The following is a 21972-nucleotide window of genomic DNA, read 5'->3' as shown; positions in this document are numbered from 1 at the left end:
TTTTTTTCCGCACGCGGGAATAGCGCTCTCCCTACGTGTACGGGTGCGTTTACGGGTGCGCGTACCCTGAGCGCACCATGGTAAAAAGATTTAAAAAAAAAAACAGAAAAAATACATTGAATAATTAATGTTAGAAAAATATACATTATTTAAACAATTTTATAAAAATTATAATAATTAATAACTAGAAAAAATAGCTATTAAAAAAAACGTAATAATTCACTTTAAAAACCGTAGGTTACAAACTCGTTATAGTTAGGAATTAGCTTTTAAAAACCTTTGAAATTCACTGAAAAAACCTTAGGTTTAACACTCATTATAGTTAGGAATTAGCATTTAAAAAACCTTTGAAATTCACTGAAAAAACCATAGGTTTCACACCAGTTATAGTTAGCTGAACATTTTACTCATACAAAACCATTGAAATTCCCACGTTATAGTTAGTTGGACTCACTATAACTCGCGCGCCTGCAATCCACTGCTGATGATGTCACATACTACATCATTCATGACATGGTCAGTGACATCACTGATGACATCACTGATGACATCACTGATAACATCTCAAATGACATCACTGATGACATCATCCATGTGATAATACGATGCACCTCCTCACACTCTAATCTAACCTTTGATACACCCAGTGTTAAATACAAACTACCATTCTTGAAACCATTGACACACCAATACCAGTTACTACATACGCACTCACTGATTCCTAGGTCTACACACACATCCACTCATTCACCCATACAATCACTCATACATACAGTCACTCATCAATACAACACTATCATATGCACTCATACACCTATACAGACACTCACACATTGCCACTCATCCATGGAGTTACTCACACACCTAGTTAGTCATGCAAAGAATCAATCACACTCCCATTTCCTCATCTATACAGTTATACAGACAACACCTCAAATATATAAACATATACTAACACATACTAACTCTCTTATACAATCACTGATACAAGTACACATTGATCCATACAGCCACTCACACAATCACTGGCTCTCATGTATAGTCATTTATATAAGCCAACTCTCACATGCACTGTGTTTTATATATGTACTTACTTGGACATGTAGCACTGAGATATCCATTCACTCACCAACACAGCCATGCACACAGTCAACCGCCCAAAAATCTGTATCCTCATGTACTCTTGAACCTATACACCTCGTGAATCAACTGCTCACACATCTATGCACAGAGTCACACACCTCCCAGCCACCCACACACACACTCAGCCTCACATACAAATACTTGGGCAACCAATCAATAACCCATATAGCCACTCATATAGCTATTGATCAACACATGCAGCAGCTTACACAACAACAGACATACTGATGCACACATTCAGACAGTTTAGTCACTAACCCATGCATTCAGTAACTCACATTTAATCACTCACTCATATATTCAGTTACGCACCAACTAAATCCTTCATCCAGACACTTATACACCCACTCACTCTTGAATATGTAAAACATATTTAAACTTTACAGAAACACACAGTCACTGGATGATGTCATCAGTGATGTCATCGGTGATGTCATTTGAGATGTCATCAGTGATGTCATCAGTGATGTCATCAGTGATGTCAGTGACCATGTCATGAATGATGTAATATGTGACATCATCACTATAACGTGGGAATTTCAATGGTTTTGTATGAGTAAAATGTTCAGCTAACTATAACTGGTGTGAAACCTATGTTTTTTCAGTGAATTTATATATATGTATATATATATATATATATATATATACATATATATATATATATATATATATATCATTAGCAAAGAAGCTCTTTGTAAGGGCACACCACGATGTTTCTGCTCTCCAGCTTGTTTTGCCTCATAACAGCTTTCCTGCCCCCTCTCCATTGAATTATTACCATTTCCAACTTGTTTCGAGGCTTCTACGCCTCTTCATCATGGAATGTCATAACAGAGAGCCAACATGTAGGGGTTTTCTCCACAATGCGGTAACGGTGCTCCTTTCCACCGCCAAGAGCAGCTGTGTATATTGTATCATTAGCAAAGAAGCTCTTGCGCTTCGAAAGGGCACACCACGATGTTTCTGCTCTCCAGCTTGTTTTGCCTCATAACAGCTCTCCTGCCCCCTCTCCATTGAATTATTACCATTTCCGATGCGTTTCGAGGCTTCTACGCCTCTTCATCATGGAATTTCATAACAGAGAGGCATCCACAACTTGCCTTCGAATTCAAACACCTTTTTAATGAATTCTCCGCCCTCAGTGGGCGTGGCTCACCAAAGTTCATCAGCCAGCATGCTGGTTAACGTAGTGCTTGAAGGTAAGTTCCACAATATGCCTTGAGTAGGTTTACATGCCTCTCCGTGCATTTATGATAAGTGTTAAAACCTTTAGTAGGAAGGGAGGGTCGGGCTGAAATGCTGTGCCATTAAATTGAAATATCGCGCTGTCAGGCGAAAGATGGTTCCTCGCCGTAGTCTGCCAACATGTAGGGGTTTTCTCCACAATGTGGTAGCGGTGCTCCTTTCCACGGCCAAGAGCAGCCGTGTATATTGTATCATTAGCAAAGAAGCTCTTGTGCTTCGAAAAGGCACACCATGATATTTCAGCTCTCCAGCTTGTTTTGCCTCATAACAGCTTTCCTGTCCCCTCTCCATTGAATTATTACCATTTCCGACGCGTTTCGAGGCTTCTATGCCTCTTCAACATAGAATTTCAAAACAGAGAGGCATCCACAACTTGCCTTCGAATTCAAACACCTTTTTAAATAATTCTCCGCCCTCAGTGGGCGTGGCTCACCAAAGTTCGTCAGCCAGCATGCTGGTTAACGTAGTCCTTGAAGGTAAGTTCCACAATATGCCTTGAGTAGGTTTACATGCGCTGTCAGGTGAAAGATGCTTCTTCGCCGTAGTCTGCCAACATGTAGGGATTTTCTCCACAATGCGGTAGCGGTGCTCCTTTCCAAACTGTGTCAGACCCGTTTGTATTAATTTATTATTTTTAGATTTCTAAAGCGCGTAGCTACCCTGGGGCGTCCCAGCGCTGACATACAACCTATTATTCCAGAGGGGGAGGGGGAGAGCTAGATTTATGGAAAGAGCCAAGTTTTTAGTTGCCTGCGGAAAATGAGTAAGTTGTGTTCTCTTCGAATGGACAGCGGAAGAGAGTTCCACAGTTTAGGGGCATTGTAGGAAAACAATCTTACCCCTGATCGTGCTCTGTTTATTCTTGGAATGCAGGCAAGGGAGAGAGAGTCAGACCTGAGTTGTCTGTTAGGGTGATAGGGTTTGATGAGGGATTTCGGGATTGGCGGGCCTTTGCCTTGCATTAGCTTATGTGTAATGCATAATGCCTTGAAAGTGACCCTTTCTTTTATCGGGAGCCAGTGGAAACTTCTGAGAGCCGGTTTGGCCGAGCATCTGGACTTGGTACCTGTAAGGATTCTGGCGGCTGCATTTTGGGCATATTGCAGTTTTTTTAAGGTTGCGGACGGAGCTCCTAGGTACAGGACATTTCCGTAGTCCAATCTAGAGTTCACCAGACCCTGGATAAGCATTTTCCTAGATTGGAAGGGGAGAAGATGGAGGATCTTTCGTGCTTGTTGGATGAGACCGAAGCAGATGCCAGAGGTTTTCCTGGCCTCGGTCTTAAAACTAAGCTCCTGGTCTAGCCAGATCCCCAGGCTCTTGACTTCTGCCTTCGGGGTAGGAGGTGAGCCCATGCATAGAGGCCAGGAAGCAGGATTGGAGTTTCATATGAGGCGGAGGTCAGCCCTGCATTCTGACACACCTCTCTTTCAGGAGCACTGCATACAGCTGGCAAGATGTGGCAGGAGTGCATGAAGGTGCACAATGCGTGCCAGTTGCTGTGGTTGAGAGAACGCGTTAATTTGATGTGCTAGGTGGTGGCAATAAATACCTTGCTGGGAAGCGACTTAAGCTGTGTCAGACCCATTTGTTTTCATGAAGCGGGATTGGAGTTGGCCTTAGTCACGGAGTGCCGCACCATTTGTTGGAGAAAAAGAATATATATATATATATATATATATATATATATATATATATATATATATATATATATATATATATATATGTATTCCAAGGATTTTCCGATCTCTTCACAGAATCACGTAGGCTGCAGAAACGGATACGGGCCCAGAGTAAGTGCAAAATAAAGTTTTATTGTTGGTGCTTCAGATCGCCATGACGCGTTTCGCGCTACCCAGAGCGCTTGATCACATGACACAGTCAATACTCAGGTCATTGGTTTAAATAGTCACATATGATAGTCACATGTTTCAGCCTACAATTCATATAGACATAGTAGAGTTCTACAGTTAAAAAACTACAAACAGTTACTTATGTGCAAATTACATTTAACACATTATAGACATTCCGGCCGAAGCATATAATATTTAAAACTACTTTTCGTATAAAACCAATGATCCTGAAAAAATAAATAAATAGTAGTGCAAAAAGCAAGTGTATAGAATCAATCCTTTCATCTTATTCTGAAAAACAGCTTTATAAGTTAAAATGTTTCTGTTTATATGTTCTTTTGTTTTTTCAATTTTTAAGACTTCTAGAAGCTTTTCTATCTTTTGTCATTTATTTGCGAACAAGAGCAAAATAAACCAATTAAGTAACATTGGAGCCCCAATGTTACTTTTGCCACTTTAATGGGAGTAAAGTGCATCGTGCTTTTACAAATGCCGGTAATCTGAAACGGTCTTGTATCAGTGTAAATACCCACTGAATCAAAATAGATGGATGTTGGGCTAGGGATGTCTATAAGATCTGCAATATTCTTTGTGAAATGGGCCCAATAGATCCTCTCTCATATATCTCATCATTCCATTTATCATAAATACACTGTCAATGATTCATAAATATGCCACAATATATATAAAAACCTTAAAATGGTTAAATATTGGCTAAAATGAACTCATCATTATATCAAATTGACAAAGAAATATACATATGAGAAGTTCTGTTGTAAAATGTAAACTATGAATAAATATTTGTTAATAAATATTTAAAACCCATAAAAAGGTATTAAATTAGATGTGCATCCATATCCCTAAAATTCAAATTCCATCAGTGTAGGACCCATAGTGTTGTACCCTTAAAGACATGTAAATATATTCTCTGTAATATTAAGACCCGAAGGATGTTTTGTATTTAACTCTAATATAGAGCGGGTCTCGAGGCGGCGTAACTTTTCCTCTCTATTGCCGCCTCGTCGGCTCGCAAGGACACAGGGGCAGATTTATGAAGGCCTTGCGCCGCCGGTGCGTCACTTTTTCCCATGTTAAAAGTGACGCACCTGCGGCGCAAGGCCTTCATAAATCTGCCCCACAGTGTATTACAAAGTATTTTAATTCGCTGCTTTTGGAATCATGTTTGGCTTTAAAGTGTCTTTCCACTGGGTAAGTATTGTCTTTGTTGCAGATTGCTCTAATGTGTTGTAGGATCCTTTTTATGAACGGGGAGCTTGGTGCTCCCTTCATAGAGCATTGGCAGGACAAGACATAGACTGCATACTCCGTTTTACAGGTGAGCAGTTTGTTAATCCTGTGCTCCTTCAGATCAAATGGTGAAAGGTAGCTAGTTTTGTTCATCGCTTGTAAACAAGCTTTACATACTTTACAATTGAAGAAGCCACCATGCGTCTGAAGCCAATTGTTAGATTCCAAGACCTCCGGACTGGTTTCAACGAGCTCTTCCTTCATAGATTGGCCTTTTGGGGAGATCTTTCCCTATTACTGGGTCACTTAAAACTAAGGGCCAATTTCTATTGATAATGGTTTCAATCTGTTTGTGTTGGGAGCTGTATTGAACAATAATCCTGAACTCAGGTGTGGTTTCTAAAGTGTTCACCCCTACTGTTGTTACTAGCCCCTCCTGTTAGGAGTTCCAGCCTGCTTTTCTGTATCGATTTAGAGATGGCAGCATCAATTATTTTCTCAGAGTAGCCCCTCTCTATAAATCTTAATTTGCTAACATTCTGGGCTTGCATCAGGTCATTCTCCCTGCTGTGAATACGCTTTAATCTCAACATCTCCCCATATGGGATGCTATTATTACGGTGTTTGACATGTGAGCTTTTAGCGTGTAGGGTGGAATTCCCAGCAGTTAGTTTACGGTGGAGTCTAGTCTCAATTTTGTTTTGTTCAATAAATACCTCTGTATCCAGAAAAGTGATTGATGTCTTACTGATGGTGGCAGTAAATTGCAGGTTAAAGTTGTTCCTATTAATGTCTTGCACAAATCTTTCTGCTGACTCTAAGCTCCCGTCCCAGATTACGAACAGGTCATCTATGAAACGTAGCCAGGTCCTTACATGAGATTTCATAGGTTCCCGGTGCTCAGTCATGAGGACCAGCTCCTCCCACCAGCCCATGTGAAGACACGCGTAGCTGGGAGAGAAGCTGGCCCCCATGGCAACACCCTGCAATTGTCTGTACATTCATTTGTTAAACATGAATATATATATATACTCAGATTTTGTGAATAGTCGAAGGTAGTAAAGTTGCTGAAATGTATATGAGTGAATTGCATGAGTAAAATACATTTTTTCAGCCTCCAAATCTTTCTGCACACAAGGTCAGATTTACATTTTTATTTCTGTGAAGTTCACTTGTTTGATAGACTCACAAATATTATACTTTATTTGCTTTCAGTCTATAATTAAAATCAAGACAGCAGCTGTTTTGTCTCTTCCGTGAGAACTCACTCTACACAAAGCTTTGCTACTAAGGGACTAAATAGTTGTTGCTCCCGGTTCATTTTATCACCATTGAACTTCCTCTTTTAGACAGCCCTATCAAGAAATGTTAGAGCAAAATTACTGCAAATGGCAAAGTAAATAAAGGCCTTGAGTTTGGCACAGTCAATTCGTTTTTCAGAAGGCCATTTTTACAAATTACTTTGGAACATAAGTTTCAAGCTTCCTGGTATGTAATTATGTTGGCATTAGAATAAAATGCCTGTGGATTAAGTGATTTTCATGCTTATAAATTATGCTTTCAGAATGCAGAATCATTATTTAATGTGACTGTTCAAGTGTGTATTAGAAGGAAAGCACATACTTCAAGAGTATTGTATCTAAATGATTGTATATTTGAATGGTAATGACTAGAAGCTGAACATTTTGGGTATGCATGCTTGTATTTTAGCTCTGGCCTTGAGGAATACATTTTTATATGCCTAACATGAATGCCAATACAAGCTTGTTTTGAGGAGGTGCCAATCAGTTTTTGCCACCACCATTTGCTACTATGGCTATGCAAGACAGCAGGATGCCAGTGCTTAATTTTAACCAGTGGTTGCAGCTGGGGACCACAGGCACCCCTTTTTGGCACTTTTCGAAAATTTCAAGAGAGATAAAGGGGTGGAGAGTGTCTGGTGGAGGATGAAAGAAGCATGAATTGGAATTAAGACTACCAGCCTTGAGGGCATGCCTTGGCTGTGGAGGAGAATGGCTGCACAGTAGCTGACCTTCGTTTTCTCGGAGCATAACCCCATCCTCCAACCACACATCCGTACAAGAGTCTAACTATATACCACTGTGGAGACCCGTCCTGAGGTATTGGATCCAGCGGAGAGGTGAGAAAAGGCTCCGTGCCGGGAAACGGCAGCAGAATTGGTGACTGGCCTGACAGACCCCATTATCCGAAAATGAGAAGGGTTGTCGGCTCTAGCTCGGCTGGGACCATATGCACAGTAAGACGAGGCCCAAGGGCATACAGGTCTCCTCCTGGGATTGCAACAGCTGAACTGGAGTGGCTCCTGGACGGTGCAGCGGCCCACCTGGGAGGCCCGAGGGGGAGACCGGCGGTGTGCTGATTGGTGCGCGGCAGGTGTGGCACCAGTCGGATGGCCGAAGTCTGGAGTGGCAATGGAGCAGGCGCAGGGCTCACCTTGAAGCCGAAGGTGAGAGAGGCACGGGGATTCTACAGTGCTCACTGGGTAGCAGCTTAATACAGGGAGCGGAGGTGGGGCAAGGAACAACCGTGTGCCCGCCAGGACTTAGTGGGCCCGCCAGGGGTGAAGTGTAAAGGTGAGCACATCCCCCGCCATCCCCATCAAAATCAACAACCACAAGTGCAGTGCCAAGGCCTGGACAGCGAGGTCTGGCACTTTTATACAGATGCCAGTTAGGCCTTATATTGCGTAGAGGAGGAGGAAAGGAGGTGAAGGCCTGGAATGTGAGGCGGTGCGGGGTCCCAACATACAATCGCTGTGCTCATATCCCCCAACGAGTAGACTCCCTGGGAATTGATCGGGGGCTTGACCAATGTTAGGAGGGCCCAGAAGCTAAGGTGGTGACCCGACACACAAAAGGCAAGGGAAAAGCAAGGGAAGATACAATCGATTGTTGCCAGAGGACCCACTTTGGTGAACAGTAGTTGCTTAAAAATCCTCTGCCTGCCGCAGTACAAGCATAGCAACATACGCCGGGAGAGACATATTGAACAGGTAGTACAGTAGTGTGGGAGTGAACCTCCCCCGCAAGGTTCCCCAGTGGAGGGCGTCCTGTACTACAATAATGCTTCACTGGGCGCTGATAAAATGGTGAAGCTCAAAAGTGCTCTGATGTCCCAAACAAATAAAATGGATAGCTACACTGTCCCAAAACACTCCCGGTCGGCGAATGTCAAGGAGGCAAAGGAACCATCAGTGGGAGTCATAATGGAAGCCGTAGAGATCTGAAGGGCATGCTGGAACCCAATGTAGTTACTGTGACCCTGGAGGTTAACCTGATCTGTGCAGATATATCTAACATGAGGGAGAAGGATACAGTGGCCAAAACACATATCGCCCAACTGAAAATCACAACAAAACGACTTGAGGACCTGGTGCACTCATTAACTCAGGGAACAACGACCATGGCAGCTAAGCTTGAAGACCAAGAGGGAAGGGCAAGGAGAAATAACATGAGAGTGGTGAGGGTCCCGGGGGGGGGGGACGGAGGGCCCTAGCATAGGCCTGTTCCTAGAAAACATAATTCTGAACACTCTGAAGCCCATGAGACTGTCTGTATTCTTCTCAGTGGAGAGGGCCCACAGTGCGCCGATCCCCCCGCCTAAGCCAGGGGTGCCTCCAAGGACAATGATAGCAAAGATTCTAAACTACATTCTAAACTACCAGGACCGCAATGCGATATTGCAGGCAGCCTGATTGAAAGGGGACATTCAGTACCTAAACGCACAAATCTGTTTCTTTCCAGACTTCACCTAACTTGTAGAGAGACAAAGATGGAGCTTTGAATCTGTGAAAAGAGCCCTTTGAGATCGAAACATCAAGTACATGATGTTCCTCGCAAAACTCAGGATAATGGCAGAGGGCAAATCCTGGTATTTTGCTACACTGGAGGAGACACAGAACTAGCTCGATGGATGGAGCACAAGGGGCTGGGGGTGAGGAGAACCACTGATTCCGCTCCAATACAGACAGAAGGCCGCAGGAGAAATGGAGAGCGGTCGGATGATGAACGATCTGATGGCCCAGAGACTGTGGAACCAGAGGTGGATGGCAGGAAGCAGCCCGAAAGCTGAGTGATTTAATGGAAATGAACCACAAGGCCAAAAATAGAATGGTTAAGGCGGCGCATCCGAGCGACATAGAAGGGAGAGGGAGGTTAATGGTGACTGACATCTGATCTCTCAGCTTCTCTATATCAAATTATTCAGCAAGGGGTTGCAAATGAGAGCCAGGCAGAGGGTTTCCTGTCTTGGGCTGAGCACCCCTCATAAGTATTTGGAAAGTTGATTAAGGGGCGACAGGCACTCTGTAAGTAGACCAGTTGGGGTATGTTCTGCCTATTTAGGAGGGTAGCAGGGAGGGGTTAGGGCCTCTAAGTTGGGGGTTGGCTTTGGGATATTATAAGACGTTTAGTTTACTCTTAGCTGCTAAGGGATGGAACCAATTATAAATGTCATACGACTATCAACAATTCAAATGGGGATGGATATTCCAGGAGGAATGGGTGAAAGAGTGCGAGGGAGGCACCCTGCAAGCACAATGGGGAACCCTAAGACAATTCAGAAGACAATGAAAATCTGGTCTTGGAATGTTAATTACCTCAATATTAGTTTAAAAAGAACCACAGTATTCCCCTTCCTCAAACGCACTCCCCTGACATTGTCCTCCTACACGAAACTCATTGAATGGGGAACCAATGTAAAGCCTTGAACAGATATGGATATTCCCTTCTGGCACATGTAAGATATACCTCTGGGTCCAGAGGTAGGGGTATTCTGGGCTAGAAATCCCTCTCCTTCCTCTTGGACGGCTCATGCACAGACCCCTTGGGGAGATTTACTGTTATAAGTGGGCAGTGGGAGGGCAAGAAGTTAATATATGCTCCCTGTATGCGCCCCGGGACTGCAACCAATGACATTGGATGCCATAGGATTAATGTTGGTCAACCTGCCAGAGAGGAGGTGGGTAATCGGAGGAGATATGAACTATGTCATCTCTCTTGACCATGATGTCTTGGGTGGACCAGTGACGGGGCAACAACTAGGACCACTGCAGGAGTACCTTCACACTATGGGATTGTGAGATATATGGCGACACCAGCATCCTTACATATAGTGCAACCTTGTTTAAAAGTCTCTCAAGGCTGAACTACATACTTACCCAGATGCACAATTTGGAGGAGTTCCAAGGTGCAACCCATATTGCAAGGAGGTTGTCAGACTACTCCTTGGTGGAGGTGGTTCTAAAGCACTAGCAGTGGGGCAGAACTCCACCCGCCAAAATTGACCCCTGGTATTTTAAAGATCCCTAAACCAAAAAAGCAGTGAAGACAGGGACCAAGCAATTCTTAGAAGAAAACAAAGGTTCAGTGGCTTCCCCACTGACCCTCTGGGAAGCCTATAAAGCTGTAATTAGGGGCCACACCCAGGCACTCATTGGGTCAAAAAAAAGGAAAACAGCTGCAATGTCTGGCCCTGGAAGATACTATATCTAGGCTACAGGCACAGATGGTGGAAGTTGGGGTCGAATATACAGAGCTACAGCATAGGTTGGGGCTCTGAGAAAGAGAATTAAGGGACCTGATGGAGAACAAAGCTAGAACGAAGGCAAGGGCAATGCAGTATAGATTATACGATGTAGGCGATAAGGTATCCAAACTCCTTGCCTGGTTAGATAAATGGAGAACTAATCTCAACTGGGTACCGAGTATAACAGACGGACTGGGCCAGAACCATACTACAGGCAGTGAGATAGCTGAAGCTTTTGTCTCTTCCTCAATGTATCGGCAATCGGAGGAAGAATGTATACAGTTTCTCCACGACATATAATTGACATCATTATCCTCAGTGCAGAGTGAGATGCTGGAAGAGAACCACTCGATAGAGGAGCTTATAGAAGTGACTCGCTCGCTGCAGTCGGGAAAGGCTGGGGGCCTAATGGCCTACCACTAGAGCTATATAAATGTACACTAGAGCATATAGGGAACACCTCCATGACATTTTGGTCGAGGCACAGGAGGAGGGAGCACTCCACACAAGATCAGAGAATAGCCCTGAATACTAAGGAGGGTAAACCTCTGACGAAGTGCGAGTCATACCGCCTGATCTGAATCACTGACAAAATATTGAGTACCACAATATCGAGGTACAAAAATATTGTGACAAAAACATCAAAGTCAAGAATATCGACATCCTATCTACATCATGGTAAGTACAAAAATATCGAGGAAAAAAATATTGATGTCTAAAATATTGTTGTTAAAAATATAGTTTTTTAAATGTTAAAACAAGAATGTAAAATAAAGTAAATAATACATATAATTAAAAGAAACATAGTTAAAATATTTCAAAATGTTTAAAAATAATAGCTAATACATATAGGGGCTGATTCCGATTCGGTAAAATCCCTTACAAATAGCCGTACGGAGCATATTTCCCGTAAGAATCGTGAAACCCTGAAAAGTCCCTGTATGTACGATGAAGTACGATTTGGATCCAACGCAAATCTCCGTACGATTCGTACTAAAAAGCATACGACTGAAATATACGTGCGATTTATATCCGGAAGAGGCCTTACGTGACATCCGTATGTAATGAAGCAGCAGTTTCAGGTCCAGCAAGAACGATCCGTCTCTGGGACACTCCGTACGACCCTTTTTCTGCGAGAGCTTAAAACATCCGTAAAAGCAGAGTCTGACCCGAACCCCATCCCCGGTACGCGACATACACGCCATGGAGCCCATCGTCCGTGTCATCCCAGTCCTGTACGCCTACAACCTGGTGCACAGAAACCGACGAAGGCACATACGGTGAGAACAACGTAACGCAACAACAGAAGTGTACTTGTATTGTGCGTCTTACACGCTCGCATATAGCACCATTGTGATAGTGATACAATGCGCACACACGCCATGAATGTTGGGGAATGGTGTGTTTCAAACGCTCACCTATGGCACCATGACAATAGTGATACGATGCGCACACATGCCATGAATGTTGGGGTACGGTGCGTTTCACGCGCTCGTGTATGGCACCATGACAATAGTGATACGATGTGCACACATGCCATGAATGTTGGGGTACAGTGCGTCTCACGTGCTCGCATATGGCACCATGACAATAGTGATATGAAGCGCACACACGCAATGAATGTTGGGGTACGGTGCGTTTCACGTGCTCGTGTATGGCACCATGACAATAGTGATACGATGCGCACACCCGCCATGAATTTTGGGGTATGGTGCGTTTCACGCGCTCGCATATGGCACCATGACAATAGTGATACGATGCGCACACACGGTGCATTTCACACGCTCGCATATGGCACCATGACAATAGTGAGACGATGCGCACACACGCCATGAATGTTGTGGTACGGTGAGTCTCACGCGCTTGTGGACAGCACCATCACAATAGTAATACGAGGCACACTCACGCCATCAACCCCATGTGGCCAACTGTATGGGGGTGGGTGGATCTGACTCCCAGCAGTGCCCAATGCAAAACAACAGTTGATGGACAGAATGCAGAACAATGTCATACATTCACCCCAGTACAGAGATCTGGGCCTAAATCCATCGTTGTTTTGCACTCCACACCACCCCAGTTAAGACATGGCCATATGCAAATCAGCCTTGACCCTGTGCCTCATGGGAACAGTCCAGCCCGAACTGCCAAGCCATGTCTTTCCTGGACCGGAATCAAGCATCCTAGGACCGGTTTCTGGCTATCAGCCGTCTTCAGCCAGGATAGCTTGACTCCAGTGGTGTGGAGAGCATGGGACTCCTGTAAAAACGCTTCATTAGGTGACTTTGACATACACCTGTAATTATTCGTTTAATCTCGGATTGCCTGTATGACACGTTTGTTTGCTGTTTTTGCCCATCGCAACTAGCACTCATTATTGTTGCCTAAATTAGATCATGGCTTTGACAAATGATAATGGGGGATCACTTCCACTAAAGCCTAGTGGGGTATGCTTTGCAGGTACACTAGACGGTTACTTCACCAGGGCGGTAGCCGTCCTGGAGAGAGAAATTGCCTTTACGGAGGAAAGATTATGAACTGAATTCCTAAATGCTAAAAGATCATCGCTGGGCAGTATTTTCAACAGTGTAACCCCGAGAGGCGAATTAGTCAACGCCTCATTGATCTGGGATTACCAGAAACAAGTACCGTCTCAGAAGAGCATTATCACTTTGGGGAATACTACCCAAGATAGTTTAACCTGTAAAGTCAATAACACGGGGTAACACCTCCCCGACAAGATCAAAGCAAACCCCATTGTGGAAATAACGTCAGCCCGAAGCAAACACCTGGGGAAAAGAAAACGGTGTGGGGGGTACAGAGATGCAGGAGGGCCAAAATTTCTAAGATCGCGGCCAAGAATGTTAATCCCCTGGGAACCAGTGGTAAAATACAAGTCCCTACCCCGCAGATTACCGCCCCAGCTCTAGTTAACATCAGGGATAATCCCGCGCCAAAAAGCTCTCTTCCGATTGCCCAGGGAGGGGTTAGCTTGATCGCACAGGTAGAACACCTACAAAGGACTTTTACTCTCCCACTATTAGAGAGACTAAGAGTGGTTAGCATAGGGCTAGACAAGCTACAGATAACTACCACAGATATCTATCATTTGCTACAAGAACTGGCGGGCAACAAGAGGGCAACAGGAGAAGTGCACCAACCAAGTCCAAGGAATGATATTAACAAACTAGCCAGTCCACCCACTAGCCAACCTCCAACAGCAATATTACCCAAAAATGTGGACACGAGGTACAGTAATCTAGCAGGAAGTAAGGGTAGCACTAAGACCCGCGATGATACTAGCAACGTGCGTGAGGGGCCTAGACCAGCTCCAGTAGAGGTCCCACACTCACATACACAACCCCTAGGACCTATACAACCCTTTGAAACAACTCAAGGTCCAGGAAATAGATCCATCCTCGACCTACCTCCCCAGAGCGCTCAACTAGTAATAGTTCTAGGGAACGTTCCACCTCTGCCACAGGGGGGGAGGGAGGACTTTGAACCGCTTAAAAACAAAGTCACCCACTGGCTAGCAAATAACACTCATAGTGGCCAAAATATAGGGTATAATATTATAATGGTACGTCGAGTCTCACGGTTGGGCCTCACTAGGAAATGCAGAGATGGTGACTGCATAGTAGTTAATTTTAACAGCACTCTACCAGTTGAAAGGATTATGAGGGAGGCAGAGACTGGGACTGTTCCGAGAGGACATGGTATAGATATCCTTCCCCGGGGGGTTTTCTATAGACCAGGGGAAATACGTGCTAACAACAACAGGATTAGTAGGTATCCCATCATGATTAGTAATGGGCCAGAAGGGTGGAACACAATTCCGGTCAGGTCATTTAGGGGTGAAAAATGGGGTGGCATGGAAACCCTATCACACCTGGAGGTAACAAACAGATTTAATATCCTATCAGGCCTAAATGATTGTAACTGACCGAGTGTAACCACCGTACACTCCTCAATAACTGATGGTCCCGACCCTAATCCTGACTATCCCGCAATACCCTGCGGTAGTGGGGCGTTACGCGCCTGCTCCGCAATGGAAGAAGTGGGTTCAGTCCATGTATCAAACATAGACAGGGAACGGGAGGAACCCATCACTAGCACTGCACAGACCCTTCGATCTGGGGAAAACAAAGGGGAAAATCCAGAGGGTAACCTAGCTTATAACATATTCTCCTGGAATGTAGCGGGGTTAGTAAGTAAGATCTCAGACCCTGTATGGACCCAGTTTGTAAAAAACTACTCTATCATCTGTCTCCAGGAGACCTGGGCAATTGATTGTAATCTCGCTATGGAGGGCTTTAAATAATTTCTGGTCCCGGCAACACGCTCCAGAAGTGGGCGTGCTTGTGGGGGCTTAGCCATCTATTTTTCCCTAGCATTAAGATGCTGTGTAAAGGTTCCTATTTCAGGCAACAAAAATTTCCAGGCCATCCTGCTGAAGAAAGACGAGAACAGTATGTGCGTGATTAAATTTTACAATGCTACTTGTCAAGGGGAGGGCTGTAGGATTAATGATTTACATAATTTTATTATGCAATGTCGGGGTCCCTTTAGAAGGAACGTGTTGTTAGCCGGGGACTTTAATGTTCATTTATGTGGTTACATGTTACACACCCTATCGGATATAGGATGCCACTTGTCACCAGGACTTCATTTTGAACATTCCCCAGAGGGTAACGACCTGAATTACCTACTAGAGGAGGAAGATCTCCTGTTTTCCATGAATATCGCTCCACCCACGGTCACCCAAAAAGAACCTACTTTTAAAGGAGGGAGTCACGGAACTTTTATTGATTTTATCCTGGTCGATAGAAATCTATTGACATTTTTATCAGGTTTTCAAATAACCAGTAGCGTTTATAGTGATCACAACCCCGTTTGCGTCCTACTAGGTGGAAACCTCATGAAAAAAAAAAATAATAGTAATACGTTGAGAGACACCGCGCTACAACCTACCAATGGAGGGAGGCGCTTAAAATGGAATAAGGTGGTACCGACCGATTTCCTTGAGAAATTGAAAAAGTCCTGTGTAAAGGACTTTAATATCTGCCTCAACCCCACCCCTGAGAGTGAAGGTGTCCTAACAGCCTTTGATAATATCGCCCAAAAATAGGAAAAATGTTGGGGGCACGGGGGGAAACCCACCTCGGACAACCCCAAGTAGTTTTGTGCAAATTGCTCCAAAGCTGCAAGAGACTTAAAAAAAGCCCTCAAAATAACTCCTCGAGATAAAGCCTTGATTAGCTCTCTGCGAATAACCTATAAAAAGGTGCTAACGAAAAGAAAGTCTGAGCTGAAAAATGCATTATGGGAGGAACTTTTAAACCCTCTGACCCTCTCCAATAGCTCCAGGTTCTGGAACACAATTAACCAATCACCTCTAGAACCGGCAGGGGCTAGTGTAGTGGGGTCAAACATTACCGAGGGCGAATGGGTGAACCATTTTGTTGCAATTTTTCAGGATAATAAGGAGCAATCAGTTACTCCATACGAGAAGCAAGGGCAGGAGGTATTGGCCTTCTCAGTAAGCGAATTACTGGAGGGAATAAATAATCTCTCTAACAAAAAGGCGCCCTGCCCAGATGGTATCCCCCTTGATCTATATAAATCTGACCCCACATTTTGGGCCCCTATTCTCACAGCTGTGGGAAATGCTGCCGCAGAAACAGCCTGCCCAGCCTCATGGGGCCTCTCAACAATAGTCCCTGTATTTAAAAAGGGAGACAGAAACAGCACGCTGAATTATAGGCCAATCTCCCTGATAGATTCCATCGTAAAGGTCCTAGGGGGCATTATCCTGAAGAGACTGTCCGTATGGGCTGAAGAGAAAAAGATCATCTCTGACATCCAATACGGGTTCCGTAGAGGGCATTCCACCATGGCTCAGTGCCTTAACCTCTACCTACTCCTGGGAAAATACACCATCGCACGACCAGGTACAGTCTACATGGCCTTCATGGACCTTTCCTTAGCCTTTGACCGTGTTAACAGGGTAAGGCTGTGGCGGTCCATGGAGGCCATGGGGGTAGAGCAACATCTTGTGAACTTCCTAAGGGACCTACACAGGGACACCAAGGCTAATGTCAGATACACCACGGACCTTAAGGTCGCACAAAGTTTTAGCGCTAGTCGGGGGGTAAGGCAAGGGTGCATCCTTACCCCCTTTCTTTTTAACCTCTATATCAATGACCTAGAAGATCACCTGGTTAAGACGGGGCCGATTATCTATATGTGGGTCGACGGGGCCTACCTGTCTTACTATATGCCGACGACGCCGTTTTGTTAGCGCGTACCCCCAAAGGGCTCCAAACATTACTGGACGCCTTTTATGAATTTATGTTAATACGAGACCTGCACATAAATAACACTAAATCCTATGTATTGCAGGTAGGGAAGGCAGCTAGAAAACAACACTTATTTAAGGTCAACGGTATCAGGATACCAATATGCACCTCATTCTCCTATCTTGGGGTACTTTTAGATCAAAAACTGAACTGGGTTGCCTGTATGAACAGGAAAAGGGGTGAAGTAGCTAGGGCTAACGCCGCGCTCTTCGACTTTGCAGCCAGAATGGGTAATAGACCAGTGGCAGCCATGTTGAAAGTGTACAGGTCTAAGAGCATTGCTATAGCTTCCTATGGGAGTGAACTCTGGGGCTATAGCAATCATGGGTGCTTACAAATAGCGGAAAATAAATTTTTTGAAAAAATTACTATGTGTCCCACAGGAAACCCCCTAACCTAACCATACATGAAGAAACTGGCATGCCTTTTTTAGGTGATACTCTATCCCTGCGTCCTCTTTTGTTCTGGATGCAGTGTTGGCTTAACAAACATCTAGGACTGACACATAGCTTGCTAACAGAATCTCTTAGCCTAGACAACATGTCTAAAATCCCTTGGCTGAGTTATCTTAAAGATATTTTTCGTAAAGAGGGCAGATTAGACCTTTTCTTAAAACCGGAAAGCATAACAGTTAAATATCCTATACTGATAGATGGATAGATAGGGTACGGAGTTACTGAAGCCCAGTGTGCGCCTCCACCTTATGCTTAAGACGTCACCTAAAGAGGAGCAATATCTTCTCTGGCCTATACCAGCATATGATCATTTTCTTTTAATCAGGTTCAGGTTTAACTTGTTTCATCTTTTATTGGCAGTCCCTAGGGGATGTCACAAGGGAATGGTGCTAGCACCCTGTGGCTGCGACTTCCAGACTCCACAGGACATGCTTCACTTTATGTTTTTTTGTAAATATTATGAATTCCCCAGAAATATCTATTTAAAACCCATTTTAAAAAGGATGAACCTTGTACAAGCCTGGCCTGCATTATATCATTTACTAATGCTGAATCCAGAAAACACACTCCACGTGGCAGGCTTTTTAAAATGTACTATGAAGTATAGGAAATGTTTGGATCTGTAAGAATCTTTTAGAGTTAATTCACCTATTGCTTTGTTTCTTTACTAGTGCAAGAGTAGAACACTGCATGTAATGAATTGAGGGTTCCCTGTATAATGTATTTTATCTATAAGCTTTTTAATGGTAGCATGGTATGCTATTTTTATTGTATCGTGAACGTTTATGGTTTTGTTTTGTCAAAAACCGAATAAAGTAAATTTTGAATTTGAATTTGACTCCCAGCAGTGCCCAGACATATGAGGGGTGTGTGCAGAGGACTCCCAGCAGTGCCCAGACATATGAGGGGTGGGTGGATCTGACTCCCAGTAGTGCCCAGACATAAGAGGGGTGGGTGCAGAGGACTCCCAGCAGTACCCAGACATATGATTGGTGGGTGGATCTGACTCCCAGCAGTGCCCAACAGTATGCGGGTGGGTGCAGAGGACTCCCAGCAGTGCCCAGACATATGAGGGGTGGGTGCAGAGGACTCCCAGCAGTGCCCAGATATATGAGGGGTGTGTGCAGAGGACTCCCAGCAGTGCCCCGACATATGAGTGGTGGGTGGATCTGACTCCCAGCAGTGCCCAGACATAAGAGGGGTGGGTGCAGAGGACTCCCAGCAGTACCCAGACATATGATTGGTGGGTGGATCTGACTCCCCGCAGTGCCCATACATATGAGGGGTGGGTGCAGAGGACTCCCAGCAGTGCCCAAACATATGAGTGGTGGGTGCAGAGGACACCCAGCAGTGCCCAGACATATGAGTGGTGGGTGGATATGACTCCCAGCAGTGCCCAGACATATGAGGGGTGGGTGGATATGACTCCAGCAGTGCCCAACAGTATGCGGGTGGGTGCAGAGGACTCCCAGCAGTGCCCAAACATATGAGTGGCGGGTGTATATGACTTACAGCAGTGCCCAACAGTATGGGGGTGGGTGCAGAGGACTCCCAGCAGTGCCCAGACATATGAGGGGTGGGTGGATATGACTCCCAGCAGCACCCAGACATATGAGGGATGGGGGATATGACTCCCAGTAGTGCCCAACAGTATGGGGGTGGATGCAGAGGACTCCCAGCAGTGCCCAGACATTTGAGTGGTGGGTGCAGAGGACTCCCAGCAGTGCCCAGACATATGAGTGGTGGGTGTATATGACTCACAGCAGTGCCCAACAGTATGGGGTGGGTGCAGAGGACTCCCAGCAGTGCCCAGACATATGAGGGGTTGGTGGATATGACTCCCAGCAGTGCCCAGACACATGAGGGGTGGGTGGATATGACTCCCAGCAGTGCCCAACAGTATGGGGGTGGGTGCAGAGGACTCCCAGCAGTGCCCAGACATGTGAGTGGTGGGTGCAGAGGACTCCCAGCAGTACCCAGACATATGAGTGGTGGGTTGATATGACTCACAGCAGGGCCCAACAGTATGGGGGTGGGTGCAGAGGACTCCCAGCAGTGCCCAGACATTTGAGGGGTGGGTGGATATGACTCTCAGCAGTGCCCAGACATATGAGGGGTGGGTGGATAGGACTCCCAGCAGTGCCCAACAGTATGGGGGTGGGTGCAGAGGACTCCCAGCAGTGCCCAGACATATGATTGGTGGGTGCAGAGGACTCCCAGCAGTGCCCAGACATATGAGGGGTGGGTGCAGAGGACTCCCAGCAGTGCCCAGACATATGAGTGGTGGGTAGAAATCCACAAATGAGTCTCTGCTCAAATAAGACCAATAACCAGTCCAGAAATTAGTCCTTGTAGGGGGACGCTGGGTAGGCCGTCTACCCCAACTTGCCTGCACATGGAGTACTCAATGTGATGTGGACCCTTGGGGGGGCATCATTGGTGGCAGGACTAGGCACCGCAGGGACAGGAGTGGTAAGGGTAGGTGTAGTGGGTGCAGGGGTGGACATAGCCTCCTCAGTGCAGTGTGCAGTGCCAAAGGTGGACTCATACTCAGCGCTGCACACTGCAGCCAATTCGGTCAGCCCAACCCCTACACCAGAGGACACAATTGGAGTGGAGGTAGAGAGCTGTGAGGGTTGTGGACTGTGACTGTGGCTGCGTGTCTGCGGTCTAACCCCAGTCCATGTGGGTGTGCCTATAGCCCCCTGAGTGTGCATGCCAGGAGGTGTGCGCTTCGACTTTTGTGGGGGTGTGCTGCCTGTGTCTGTTGGTGTGCGTGATCGTGTCTTCCTGCGTGTGCCTTGGACAGGTATGGGAGAGGGGAGTGTGGATGGGTCCGAAGGAGGGGGGGACGGACCGCTGCAGGAGGGAAACTGCTGCCGTCAGAGATGAGTCCATGGACTGCATAATCCGACGTTGGTCAGACATCGTAGCTGACATGTCCTCCAAGAACGACAACAACTGTGTCAGGATTCGAGTGTGGCCATGGAGGACATTCAGCATTGATGTCTGACCAACCTGAATCTGGCGGAGTAAGTCCACAGACTCCGCACTGAGTGCAGCAGGGGAGATAGGGGCAGGGGCTGCGGTGCCAGGGCCGGAAAAAGACATGGGGATGCATCGACAGAAGGGACCAGAGCAACTGGGAGGGTGGAGATGGTTCTGGAGGAGGCGGGGACAGACACAGTGATGCTGCCAGGTGTTGCGGCGTATTCCCCCTCCTCCTGGGAGTCAGAATCGGATCCATTGGCGTGATAGAATGTGTCGCCTTCCAACAGGTCTGCAGACTGACTCCCCTCACCCTCCATGCCACTGGCTCCCTCCGACTCCTCAGCGCTGGTGACACTGTGACTGGGTCCCTTCTCCAGGTTCGTGCAGCTGTCTCCTCCTGTTTCGGGTGATGATGCTGTGGGCAAGGAGAAGAAACAGAAATGCATCACTCACCTGTATACATTTGACACATGGGCACAAAATCAATAGGTCACAGTGCAAATCATGCCATGCATCATGAGTAACAGCCAGATTACTCTGCACATCTTTGAGCCTTGTACTGCCCAGTTGGTATAGACACAATGCTACTTGGACACAAGGATACAAAGAACACACCAGGCCACAACTTGAATGAGAAATACCCAGAGAAGCTAGTGTTTGTTTACAAGAGAGCAGATCAATACAATGAAGTGATGCCACCTCTTGTTCACCAAGAAAGAAACAAACTAATCCACCTCACTCACCAAGGTGTCATCACACTCAGAGCCCTGTAAGTACATTGGTCAAAAATGTAATTCAAATAAATGTTGGTACCTTGGGACTCACAAAACCTTACACACTAGACAAGTATTGAATGTGGTAATTTGCCTTTTTGTGAAAAGAACACGTATGTGCCTGCATGAAAGATGTCTCACAAGGAAATGCACACTAAAAACATTTCCACATTCATTGAAAAAGCTGGCACACTTCTAAATAAAACTCTGTTAGAAACAAATGACGTTGCAGATTGTCCTTATACATGGTCCAACGGAGGTCTTGGGGCTAGATGTAGGTAATTCTAATTTACCGATTCATAAATACCGAATTTTACCGATTCGGTATTTATGAATCGGTAAATTAGAAGGATGCAGA

Source organism: Lissotriton helveticus, chromosome 5_1 (assembly GCF_964261635.1).
Source record: "Lissotriton helveticus chromosome 5_1, aLisHel1.1, whole genome shotgun sequence".
In the NCBI taxonomy this organism is placed as follows: domain Eukaryota; kingdom Metazoa; phylum Chordata; class Amphibia; order Caudata; family Salamandridae; genus Lissotriton; species Lissotriton helveticus.
Note: the sequence above shows the minus strand (reverse complement) of the source record.